At 39.6% G+C, this 13,477-nt stretch overlaps 1 protein-coding gene across 1 annotated transcript in view; it reads right to left on the bottom strand.

The window, feature by feature from the left end:
• ASPN (asporin) overlaps positions 1 to 12,089 on the bottom strand; it is a 283,535-nt gene extending 271,446 nt beyond the window's left edge. The window contains exon 1 of the mRNA XM_086938936.1: positions 11,955 to 12,089. The gene's annotated coding sequence lies outside the window, so the exon portion shown is untranslated. The remainder of the gene's footprint in view (positions 1 to 11,954) is intronic.
• Between the last annotated feature and the right edge of the window lie 1,388 nt (positions 12,090 to 13,477).

Genomic DNA, 13,477 nt, shown 5'->3' with positions numbered 1-13,477 from the left:
TCACTAGGCTCCTGGAAATTCAAAAAGCTCATCTCACAGAGATACTTGAGAGTACTGCGTTGTTTATGGGCTAAGTAAAAAATACCTGGGATCTCATGAATTTTTGGCAGATGTACCACGATTTAAGGGTAGTTTGAGGCATGGATCAAATACGTACTAGTGCATTGGCACATGAATGACACTATAAGACGTCACACCTTTCAAATGAGCCATTGAAGACCTCACCAAAGGAGCGCAGCTTTGGTGACAGTATTAAATAGTAAGAAGTTCAAGACACTTTTTGGTATATGCGGAGATCTCCAGTTTTTGACAGATCAGAAAACCACCCAATGAACTTAGAGCTTCAACTAACTGACTACCAGTTTCCTAAACATAGGCCTACATTCTCTCAGTTGTGATAAGTAACATCAAATGTCTGAGTTACAGATATGACATATGTTCTGTTTCGTGTAAAGCAACTTAGCCCCAATTTGAGCCTGCTCCTAAATGGATTCAAATGCTTCATCTGTTTTTATTAGATCCAGTATTCAACTTTGGCATATATTGCACAATTCTACACTCTATGTGCATGTGAGAGAAGCTAAGAAATCTGCTTTCAGGGGAAGACGTGGAGAACATTCATTGTTGAACCGACGTTTCAGGCATTGTGGCATCCTGGGCCTGCAATGTAGGCCAGCTTGTGAGGGCCAGTGTGTCTGAATCTTTTAGGCTTATGCACCAAGATGAGACCAAAAACAGCCCACATATTGACCTTTTTAAACTAAACCATCGGGCAGTGCCAGACTGCCAGACCACCTGAAATGGCAGGGCAACACTGGACATTCTGTGTGAACCAGTCATTGAGAGCAAGACCTTGCTTCCAGCAGTATAGTTAGAAGCTCTAATGCAGGTCTAAATCATGCCTCATGACTAGTTGAAATGGTTTATTAAGTCTATGGCAGACATACTCCATAGCCAGTGTAAAACTGCCAAACTGGCAAATCACTTGGTACAAAATGTGTGGAATGGCTGAGCAAAAGACAAAAGAAGTCCCACTCCTTAGTGTATGTAAATGCCACTGGACTATAATCAAACTATAATAAAAACTAATAACAAGTGGCACATTCATGACATTTTAGGACATCCCTTAGAGAAACCTATTTGTGCCTTTAAGCAAGGTTAGAATCTGAGGTACAAGTAGCTTCACACCTAAATAACAAATTAAAGCAAGCATTCCCTTACTTTATTTAGAGCCATTTTGCTCCCAAAAAGCATTTTGAATGCAGCAATTGTCTAGCCTGTCAAGCACTAAAACATATGGAATTTGTTTTCGGCAACCACAAGATAAAATTAATTTTGTTCACCCAATAAATAAATGCTAGAGCCCTTGCGGGTTGATTTATATAGAAAAAGCAACACAGCAGGTATGGAACCATGAGGAGCATGGTCTCGACACCAACCACGATGGCAGTGCTGCATTGAGCTCCTATTGACACTGGAGCCTTCAGCATTCATAAGACCGCTCTGACACTCACCTAGTAGAGGAGACTACCATGCATCCCCTCTTGAAGTACTGGTGAGTCGCTGGAGCCATTTTCAGGTTCCATTATCACCTCTTTCGTGTGCACCCATGCCCGGGGGATTCTGCCGCAAGTGAGAGCCCACCGTTTTGGAAAGGTCCAGGTGCGTTTCTTCACAGAACCTTATATTTGGAGCTGTGGCATTCCCTTAATGATTCCATCAGTATAATCGCTGCATTCAGGAGGATTATTCAGCATAGCCCCTGCTGATTTTATATTTCTTAAGCTCTTTTGTAGCTCCTCAGATAAATAGCAAGCAGTTAGATTTTTTTTCTTGTGTGCCAGCTTGTTGCCTCAATACCGCATTTCCCTTTGTTTTCTTCAGCTGGTTTCTGGACCATCTTTTTGATTGTCAATTTCTAGTATGAGCTACGCCCAAATGCTCTCCTGTTTTCTACATGCTTTTCTGAGCCTTTTACCTTGTGTTTTTGGTTAATGGTTCATTTTTCCTCGAGAATTGTCTTTTCATAGGACAGTAATTGACATTTTGTTTCAACACTTTGTGCATTCATGATTCACTTAGTCATAGTGCCCAGATTACATGTATTCAACTTGTAACTAATACCTCAGTTGTATTTCTTCTCAAATCTTTTCCTCATGCGCTTATAGAAAGCCAGTCATTTCCAGGAACTTTCCTCCTTTTTGTCTGGCCCTTTTATTATATATGGGGAACATCAGAAACCTCAAGCTTTCTGGTAAGATATGTATGACGCTAACTCTCAGTAGTCCGAGCCTCATTCAGGTACCATTCGTAAGGCTTCCTTTTTAAGTGAAATGTTGTTAGGACCAAATAAAGGATCGAAACAAGATCCTCCATCATCAAGATATGGATGTGATTCTTGAAGAAATCCATGTGTTAAAACCCATCATGGAAGAGACTACCAAAATTTTGCAACATTTGGACGATAAATGATCCTCTTTAGAATTGCGAGTTCTAATGGTAGTACAAAAAACAGAAAGTCTTCAGTTTTCGACATCGCATATTTCTCATATGGAGTCAGTAATCTTTTTCCTCAAAAAACACACAGAGGATCTTAATAATTGAAATCACAGGAACAACTTATGCATGTATGGACTTACTGAAAACACTGTGGGTTCTGATCCGACTCTCCCCTTTTAATGGCTTTTCTGACAAAGATTCTTGATATGCCTACAACACCCCTCTAAATATACAAAGGGCACATAGACTTAGTCCCAGAGTTTCTGCAACAACACAAGGAGTTGTATTATTCTTCCTGCAATATACAGAAAAAACATTTTTCTGGGTCGGTCAGAGACTGTTTTTCTTCCAGGGTGTGACTAAAGCTCCTTAAGATCGCCAGAAACAATTTCTAGATATGCATCCTCAGTTGAGAGCTATGAATGCTAGATTTGGTCTAATTCACCCTTGCCAGTGTAAAAACAACCACTTGCGAGGATCCAGCTGGAAGTAAGATATTTCTCCAGCAACTCAGAGCAGAAGATATGGACACTTCAAAGATTACTTACATGTCATCTTATTTCTTTTGCCTGTTTTCCTTTTAATAATTATTAAGTAATAGTTTCTCTTTTGTCTATTTGTTATAATGTTTTTTCTCTCACTAATTCACTCCATTATTCTGTAATGTCTTTTTACTTATGATACAGGTATATGTCTTCATGTCTTGTTCCTGTAAGATCTCACCTTTATGTGGTGTCTTCATCTAAGTCAAGGCTGCCCTGCCGTCCTCTGGAGTTCGAGTGTTATCACAGCCATCTTCCATTGCCACCCTCTCTCTCATTTTTGTGTTTTGTATGCATTTACTTCAGTCGCCATTTGTATGACTTGTACTGTCTTTTTGTTTTCTATTTTACTATTCCCTTACTGATGTTTCTTTCTATGGTTCTACTCTGTCTTTTCTTCTTACCCGTCTTCTGTCCTATTACTCCTTTCTCCCTTCCTTTCCTTATTAAGCAAAACGTTTATCCGCCCCAATATTTGATTCATTTATTTCTTAATCTTGCTACTGTGGACATATTTATTGTGCATCCTACTGTTCTAGTAAATAATTCCAGGATACCACATGGAATATTAAAGGTTTATGCAATTCTATCAAGAAGTAAAGGGTGCTATCCCATTTTGTCAAATTAAAACAAGCTATATAATCACTTCAATAATTACTCTTTTCTGAACTCGAGGCTGCCAAGTTAAAAAGATGCTGAGTAGGTAAAGTGTTTGCTTCCCCAGCTTGGGGAAACAAAAATGGAGTACTGATTCTTTGCCACAAAACGTTATGTTACAGTTGTTAGCCAAACATCTGATTCTGAAAGTTGGTGAATCATTGTTAAACTTCCCCTGTTGATAATGTACATTTAACTAGTTTTCATGTATATGACCTTGTTTATGTTAACAATTTTGGACCAAAAGTTCTGATAAAATGCCTTTATGTGATGAGTATATTATATTTGGTGGTCACTGCAATCAAATTCATGGTCCTATACTGGATAGAAATTCAACAGTCAAGTTTTCCACACTAAAATACACTCACAATTCAAATCCTCCCTCCAGCATAAATCATTAGTTGATATTTGGTGGTTATGCCACCTGGATCGCCTGAATATACTTTTTATTTTGCCTGCACCACTTATAATCCTGCAGAGACTATCTGTTTCTCCCTAAATCCTTGGCCCAACATGTCCTTCAGTCTGAGATAGGATCATTTTTGATATTAGTCCATGCATCAGTATAAACAGACCTTGAACTTATACCTTTTTCAACACATGCAAGAAGATGGCGCTTTAAGAATTTGCTACTTTCGGATACCAAATTCATGCCCCAATTTGAAGCTTTTGCTTCTGAATTTTTTGTGATTACCACTTCACCTTATTCTTCTTTTGCAATGGTTTGGGATTCCTTTAAAGCAGCAGCAAGAGGTTTTCTAATAAATGTTGTCTCTGAAAAGAAAAATCTATGGAAGTCCAATCCAATCAATTGACACAATAAAAAAATGAGAAAATACTTTTTATCACTCTGAAAATGAGCCTTCCCTAAAAATGTGTATTGATGCCAAACTCACCTTTAATAGGAATACCACTACATCTTACCTACTGAAGATAAGTGCAACGTATTATTAGGGCTAAAATAAAGTGGTAAATTTACTTGCAAACTATTTTGAAATCAGAAGAGGTAGAACCAGAAAAAATCTTTGTGAATCAGTACAGGGACTACTCTCTTTAAGGATAAGGACATCTTAAAGGAATTCGTTAACTTTCATACAAACGTATATTCTCCAGAAGCAAACCATTGTTATCAGGTCTGATCAAATACTTTCAAACCATTGCTTACCCTTCCTCACATCATATTGGTTTTGATCCACTAGGGTAGATTTTCCACTCTCAGAAATCATGAATGCGGTTTCTATAACAGGCAGAGGGAAAGCCCCTGGACCTAATGGCTTTACCATTGACTTGTATATCGATTTTGCAAAACTTCTCCTTCCCAACCTTTTATTTTTATTTTCATCATTAACAGTATTTATCAAGTCTCCTTCAAGGATGCGATGATCTGCTTATTTATAAAAGATAATAAAGATCTATCACTGTGTAAGAATTACCGTTCCATCTCTTTAGCCAATACTGATTCCAACATTTTTGCACAGATTTCGGCATTCCGCATTGACCCTATTCTAGCTCATCTCATAGGCCCTGATCAGTCCAGTTTTGTTAAGAGTTGATTGGCCTCTGGCAAAGCGTGATTCATTTGCATTGTCCTAAGCAAGACCTCTACATGAGATCATCCTATTGCTGCTATTGCTTTGGACACAGAAAAAGGTTTTAGCGGGATTTGTTGGAATATTATGTTTCAGTCATTAAAATGGATTGCTTTCTCACCCAAATTGATTGCTTTAGTTTCCTTCTTGTACACAGGCCTTAAAGCTGCAACTTGTGTTAAGGGTATGCTCTCAGACTATTTTCCTTTGTTCAGATGGGTACAACAAGGTTGTCTAATATAACCTCTTTTGTTTATCGTTGCACATGAACCCTTTCTGGCAAAAATCAGACATGATGCTCATATTTTAGGTTTTGAAATTGGATCTCATCAAATTAAAAGGCCAGTTTACGCTCCAATCTTACAGCTTCCCTTCCTCCTTTTCTCCAATAAGTTACCATGTTTTCCCTCTTATCTGCTTAATACTAATAAATGTGAGGCATGGCCTTTAAATGTTTTATGTACTAAACAACATTTTGAACATGCTGGTTTTGCTTGGCAACCCTCCAAAGTAACATATATGGGATTAGGGTTTTCACAGACAATAAAAAAAACTTTAACATTTAGTTATTTAATGTTGATTACATTATCTAAACACTAAATTATAATATTGCTCCTTGGCACCCACTCTTTGTTTCTAGTTAGGGCAGAATCGATTCTATTAAAATTATACTTACTCCCTTGATATTATATGTTTTTGCTATGATTCTAGTTCACATCCGAAGTATAAACATAAACAGCTCATCATGTCTACCAAAGCAAATTACTATACCAACACCATCAATGTAGCCACTAACACAAGCTATTCAAAATATCAAGCACTACATCATCCTCCTGCCTAGCCCACCTATTCCTCATGCCACAGAAAAGGGATATGCCATCAACATCTTCTTTAGTCAAAAGAGACACACACTTCAACAGCACATTAACAACACCAAGCCTTCTTCAATTCTTACATCCACTGCTTCCTATAGAATCGCGCAATGATCCACCTTCTCCCCCCGATGTTACTGTTATACTCATCTGCTTCAAAGCCACTTCTTATGAAGATGATGTCTTACTATCTTCCTTCCACAAAGCTCTCTCTGGGGGACACTCTCTTACCAATACTTACCATTGTCAGTGCCTCCCTTACTCTAGGCATCTTCCCAAAAGCTCTGCAGACAGGCAAGATCCTGCCTCTACTAAAGAAAACTACACTACACCTGGATTACCTAACCAACTACCGGCTACATTCATGGCAAGATCATTAAAAAAGCAGTCTATGTTCAACTCCAAGATCACATCAATGCTAACCATCACCTGCATGACTACCAGTTTGGCTTCAGATCATGCTGCCACAAGAAGACTGCTTCCTTGCACAGTATAGATGATGACCTCTTGACCACAAATGAAGGTGACCACTGCCGTCTTTACTCTTGCCTGGCCTTGACACAGTTGAACATCACTTTCTCATATGCACACTAGAGTCTTGAATAGGATTTACCAGCAATGTCATTCACTAGTTCTCCTACGTTTCCAACCAACACCGGTTTGTTTAGATAGGCACTTCCAGTACAGAAAAGAGCCTTTCTAACTGCCTCCTGTCATCTTCAACCTTTACCGCGAGCAACTTGATGCTCTACTCACACATAACAACATCAAGATTCACCATTATGCCAATGGCACACAACTCTACTTGCTTCAGACATCCAATGCCTGAAACACTGCTTGCCCATAATCCAGATCGGGGTGTCAAGTGCCTACCTGAAGCTCAAACCAACCAAGACAGAATACCTGAATTTTTAACAACAGCATACACGATACAGCCAAGTTACTTGGATTCAACCTAAACACCATCCTCACCCGCAAAGAACACATTGGAAAAAAAAGGAGGCCTGGTACGAGCTCTCTCTTCTAAAGAAACTTAAAATGTTTTGTCAAGAAAGCAGATTCAGAAATCCTGTTTAATCCCTCATACTCCTGCTTCTGGATGTGGTAGTGTTCTATTCCATAACTTCCCAGACTCCACACTGGCACCCCTTAGGGACATCCTCGATTCCTCAGCACATCTCATCCAGAGCTTGAAGAAATATGATCACATCACCCTCCTACTGATGGAACTCTATTAGCTCCCCTTGACAGCCTGCATCATCTTCAAAACTAGCTGCATCATTTACAAAGCCATTACAAACTGCATCCCTGCTTATCTTGGAGTCTAGTTGTTCTCGGCACACCTGCAGCCAGGACATCATTTGACTGCAGACTAAGAATTGTAAAACATTTTAAATGAGGCAACAGGCCTTTTCCACCTATGCACCCAGGATCTGGAACAACATTCAAATATCCATCAGGATCATCCCAGAGTAGCTTCAAATTAGGAATGAGATGAAGACTCACCTCTTTAAGAAACACTACTTCATAATGCAGTAACCGTCTGCAACCCAACTTCATCTCCTATTACTTGTTGACTTTATGCTTGTCATTGACCATGTACAATGCTCTGCTACCATTTGACTAGACTCAGCTATAGAAATACCATATGCATGGCGTTTTTAAGTTGCCAACTTTTTATCTGAGGATCCTTCACTCTAGCAGGAGCTAAAAAAGGCTGGTGCCTATCAAGACCTTAATCTGCAGCTTTGCTTGGTATGGTTCTCTGTGATACACATTGTGGTTGTAGAAAATGCACTGGCTGGCATTACCAAAGATTGAGTCAGTTAATAAATTGCACAGATTGATACAGAAGTGAATTTTGGTCAATTGCTTATTGAACACTAAAAGGCATTGGGGTAGTTACTGCCTGCAATGGCTTAGACTGAACTCAATGAGGTGTCCTTGGCTAACTCGCGCAATTCATGTGGATAATAATAATGCCAATGAATATACATTGAGGATTTCAGTTGAGAATGTCTTTTGTCAATAGTTTTCTTAAAGGTGTTAATACCTACTGCAGCCATTTACTGTCCCACCTCTACTCATCTAGTAATATAAAAAGATGAAGTAAAACTACAGTTTTCATCAGGCAGTCAAACATAAAACAAATTATCTTTAAATTATTAAATCCCATACTGGAGTTTTCCCTAGGATTTGCAGCAATTGTTTCTTACTGTTGTCTCTCTTAGGTTCTTGGCCAGCGCATAGCCTGCTAGGCACATCCCTTCTAATGATAACCAATGAATTTGACTTACTAAAACTTCACCACCACCTCAAATGTAGAGGCTTTAGTTCCACACAGTTACCCAGCTTCTCTATCTTCAGGCTGCCTCTAAATTTCTACCAGGCTGCCACATAATTTCTAACAGATAGACCTGACCCAGAACTCCTCATAACACTGAAAAAATGGTTGAACCACTTCTTTTAAACACCCCAAAGGACATGCTCATCATTCCCTGGAGGCCTTCTTCCTAAAACTTTCAAGGATTCTTGTGGGGTGGGTCATAGTAGTTCTCCAAGAAGAGTCGAAGTTCTTGGGCCATAAGTGGCTCCTTTATCAAGAAAACGTTTCTGATTCACATGGGCTTCAAGAGAGCAAAATAAAATTGAATGAGAAATTTTCCTGAAAAGGGTAGGTAAACAAAGAGTTTCATTTAATTTCTCAAAACTGCCTTCCTCTAAACTAGTAGTTAACCTACCTGGTGGGAGTATTGGCGCTGCTGCAAACACTCTCGGCAACAGAACTGCCTCTCTGCCCATCCTCTTTTCGCAAGTCAAGATGAGAAGTCTTGTCTAATTGGGGTAACATTCGGGTGGGGGATAATTTTCCTATAAGGCTGGAATTAATTCTAGGAAGTTCAGCAGAAAGCTGATGTTCCTCCTTCTACTAAGACAAAGACCTGGGACTTTTCAGTTAACTGGAGAATGTAGCATTGATGTGTGACTAGTGATCACCAAAGCAAGATTTCAGTGAAGAAGAAATGCCTACTGATCTGGGAAATTTCAGTCTGCTTTTTCCACCCCGCACTCATTGTGTGAATGTAATCCCAGTCCTATTGTTTCTGGTAACAATTTATTTTTATTTTTATTTGTTTTACAACCATTCTGCTGGTGCTTCCTTGGGCAGGGGAGCTTTCTAAAAATCAGACCTTACATTTATCATGCATATAACCAATTTTCTGGGGAAAATATGTACTATTGGGGAGTATTCAAGTGGTCCATTTGAGCCCGTACAGCAACAGATCAATGGATGGAGTCTGTGATTTCACTTCATTCAGTTTATTAAGGCCCATATTCTTCCCACAACAGATGCCATGGTGTGGAGCACTCGTATCAACTGAGAAAATACCTAACCAATTTGGTACAGGCCCCCCACTAAAAAAAAGCTAATTCTTTAAAACTGACATACTCACCCTAGAGACCACACACTTCCACAAAACAAAATCAGGCTCCTATCTGCTATGAAAACATCTGGAGAAGTATGCATTATGTTACCGCAAGGAGCTGCATTGCCACACGAATAGGCAGATTATGCACTATGTAACGGGTAATTGACAATAAGAGCAATACCAACATGCTGAAGGTAGCAATAGTGGACACGCGCTTCGACTTTACCCATTGTGATAGGATTTAATCCTTCACTGTTTCCAGATGTGGATAACAGATGTAGGTGTGGTCTGCCATACCCACAAACGCAACCAGTTCTGTGTTGAAAGAAGGAGGACTCTGAATGTGAGCCAGGTATGCCTTTGGATCCTGGTAATTTTCCAATGAAAGAGGCAACACCAGTAATTGTTGTGAAACCTTATGTTGAAGAAAAGCGTGTTTGGTAATTACGACACTTTGCTCATTACACAGACTGACAAGTCAAGAGAATGAAAAAATTGCTTTTCTGAAACGTGTTCATTCAAATCATACTATCAGTGATATACATTAAAAGTGTATCTTGTACTGAATTCTATTGGCATCAAAGTTCTCCATGAAAGTCAATGCTTTTTAAAGAAACACTAATAATGCAAATGTAATGTTCGATGCATTTGAAATCCTTTCGCCTGCCCACTTGTTGTGTTTGTCAATGCCTAAATGAATAGAATTGCCTATAAATCATACATCCATTCTATTTTTTTTTTTTAGGTGTGCTGTTTTTTTAGCATCTTCAATGTAAAATAGTTTCATCCACTCGGAAATGACAATCTGAGTTTCTAACATGAATTGAACCTGCAACTAATCTCTTCAGCCATGAACTAAGAACAACACATGCTTGATGGCTTCCACCCAACCATCAACTTCGTGCTCCTCTATCGCAGCCAGCCAGCTGCAGTGCCTAGAAGAGGGTGTGAAGCGACATGAGCGCTATATGGAAGTTCAGCATAAAACGAAATACATTCAAATAAAATGGAAATGCAGTGCACGCATCTGTTGCAGTATCCACAGTGTAAAGAATACCCCAGAGAGAGAAACGTGTTGAAGCAGCAGACAGCAGACTTCTCACCTCCTTTAAACCCATGCTTTGGGCATTTTAAATCAATGAGATCAAAAATGTACTTGATAGTAAAAATACCACGTGCTTGTTGCAGGAACATTACGTCCCCGTACATCTTTGCCCGGAAAGCTAAATACTCACCACCCAGCATTTCTTTTGGCATGTATCTAATTAAAATGTTTAACTTGCACTGGCCCATCCTTGCTGCCAAATCTTTCATCTCCAATTACATCTCAAATTAGAAATCTAAACAGCAAGCACTGCTTCTTTAAAATATATTACACACGTCTGGAGGGGGCATTCGCATCCGAAGGGGCTAGGTGTGATATCTCACTCAACGGAGGCTTGAGGGCAGAGCACTTCAATTGGATTAGAAAAGTGCTTGCTGTGCAGTGTTCCTCTTTGTGTCTGCCTCGGAACTCCAAGGGGCCCCAGTTTTAAGTATTCATGGTAATGTCTTGACAGTCACAGTCTGCTGTGCAGACTGCAGTCATTAGTTTGATACTCAGAGACAAACTTCATCCACCCATTTGTGAAAATAACATTATTCAACTGTTGATTAGCATTCTTAATGACTTCTGAGCGGGTGCTGATTTCTGACAACTTTAAGTTACAGAAGAAATATTAAGTCCTCTAATAATACAAATCTGATGCCACAATTAATATTTTTTCTTTCTACGTGTGTAAATATAGTCATTGGAAAAGTGTGTAACATAGAAATGAATCAATGAAATATGACGCTGCTCTTTTTTTCAGTATATTGATTTTCACCAGTCCATGCAGAAGCAGAATAAATTCAACGGCTAGGTTAAAATAATTTTTAAAATGAGGGTCAACTTAGTCGATGAGAGTTGCAAAATAATTTATAAAAAAGCGGCTTCACACTCATTGTAATGTCTTAAACAAAGCAGTAAACATTTCAATCGTCTACCCAGTAACCCCTTGGAGCTATATTTCATGGCTGAATTTGATCTCTGCAAAATGGATAAAAATGTAAAGACGAATCCTGTTCAAATTTGTTTACAAATCAATCGATTTAAATAATTACGTGCAAGAGCTATAAAAATGACTGAAATACTCACATGTAGGTGCAGGCACATTTCAAGGAAAATGGGCAATAAATATTGTGAAATTTAGAGATACAAGTGAGAGAGCATTAGCAAATAAAATGTGCAATAATTAAAAAAATAAAAACTGCTATTATCAGTTTTTGCAAGAGTTTGTTGGCCAGTTCTTGGCACCATAAACGTTATGAAACTCATTAACATACCTTGCAGTTCAGACGAATCCGCTCAACTGTTGTTATCCACCTCAGAGGTTTTGTTCCAAGATGCTGCAGCAAAATAAAAGTGTCAGCCCAGCTCTGAGAGGCAAAAAGCACACGGATGCTTCCCAGCGGACTGACCCTGCTGCTGTCAGTGCCGAGGACACACGAGTAAACTGCTCTTCGGATTATCCTCTTTTAGAAATGAAGTCAGACATTACAAAGACTTGTTACGGCTCATGTGGTTTTCATCACTGGCTGTATCACAGCCAAAACCTCAAGCCTAGCTGCAGCCGTCTAGGAGGAAACCTTTCCAAAGCTGGTATTTAATAACCAGTGACACCTGGCCATTCAGAGAGCAGGGAAGCGAGTCTGATGGGCGAGGAAACCAGTTCAGAAGCATATCTGCATTTCACTGTAGCATGTTATCCTTTCGGGACTCAGTTTAATAGGGGTCTAGTGCACACTTTGTCTGCCTCATAGAACTCTGGGGGGAAGCTGATCAGAGTGAACCGCGCATCCTTCGAGAACAAAAGATCTGGAGTGTTGACAGTAAAGTCCAAGATGAGTTATTCACCCTAATTCAACGTTACATTCATGAGGTTTTTCTGCACTTATATTTTATTGGCACAGAGGTGTAGCATTGGACATATCAGTCCTGCAAATGGGAGGAGGTAAACAGGGGCCAAGAGGACAATTCGCTTTGACCCTGATTACAAGTCAGGCAGAGTGGTATTCCTACTTGACCTTTTGTGCCAGCACCCAGTTTTCCAGGGAGCAGGACACCGGACCTGACTTTACTGGCCAGAAAATCTCTCCTGTCAAATCTCATTAAGCTCTGGCTACTGCATCAGCCAAACCCTCATTCCCCAGTTCTGGTCTTCATTTTTCTTTGACAACCTCATTGATACTGCTTCACTTTTCTTTCCCTTCCTTACCCTTTCGAGCAGGCCAGGGTGAAATTTAAATTGCACTAGTGAAATTTGTGTTATTTCGAGTTACACTTGCTATGTGAAGTTTCTGAATTTACGGCATTACACCATGTCGTGAATTTACTCCACTGTTCATTGCAAAAAATGATGCGAGTATGCATTTCACACAAATTGATACTGCTAAAATAAACCACTAAGTAATGGATTCAGTAGGTCAATGAATTAGGGAGATCACTGGGATTAATTTTTGACAAGAACTTCAACATGCAGAAGCATATCAGTGCCACCACCAAAGGGGCGAATCACAAATTAAAAATTCTAAGAAAACTAACCCACCCCCCCCCACCACCCCAATGATTTCAAGCAAGACCTAGTGATTCCCAGGTTGGACTTTGGAATTCCAACCCTCTTGGGGTTGCCCAGATCCAAACTGGCTCCTCTAAGAGCTTCGCTCAATGGTGCCCGGCTCAGAAAGAAACAACCACATCACCCCTGATCTGAAATCACTCAACTGGCTCCCATACGAAGCTAGAATCCAGAAAAAAATTGCCTGCATGACACATAAAGCCCTCCACTTCAACACCCATAGGTATGTTG

This window comes from Lissotriton vulgaris, chromosome 9 (assembly GCF_964263255.1).
Source record: "Lissotriton vulgaris chromosome 9, aLisVul1.2, whole genome shotgun sequence".
Classification (NCBI taxonomy): domain Eukaryota; kingdom Metazoa; phylum Chordata; class Amphibia; order Caudata; family Salamandridae; genus Lissotriton; species Lissotriton vulgaris.
The sequence above is the reverse complement of the archived record's forward strand: the minus strand, read 5'-3'. Positions and strand labels throughout refer to the sequence as shown.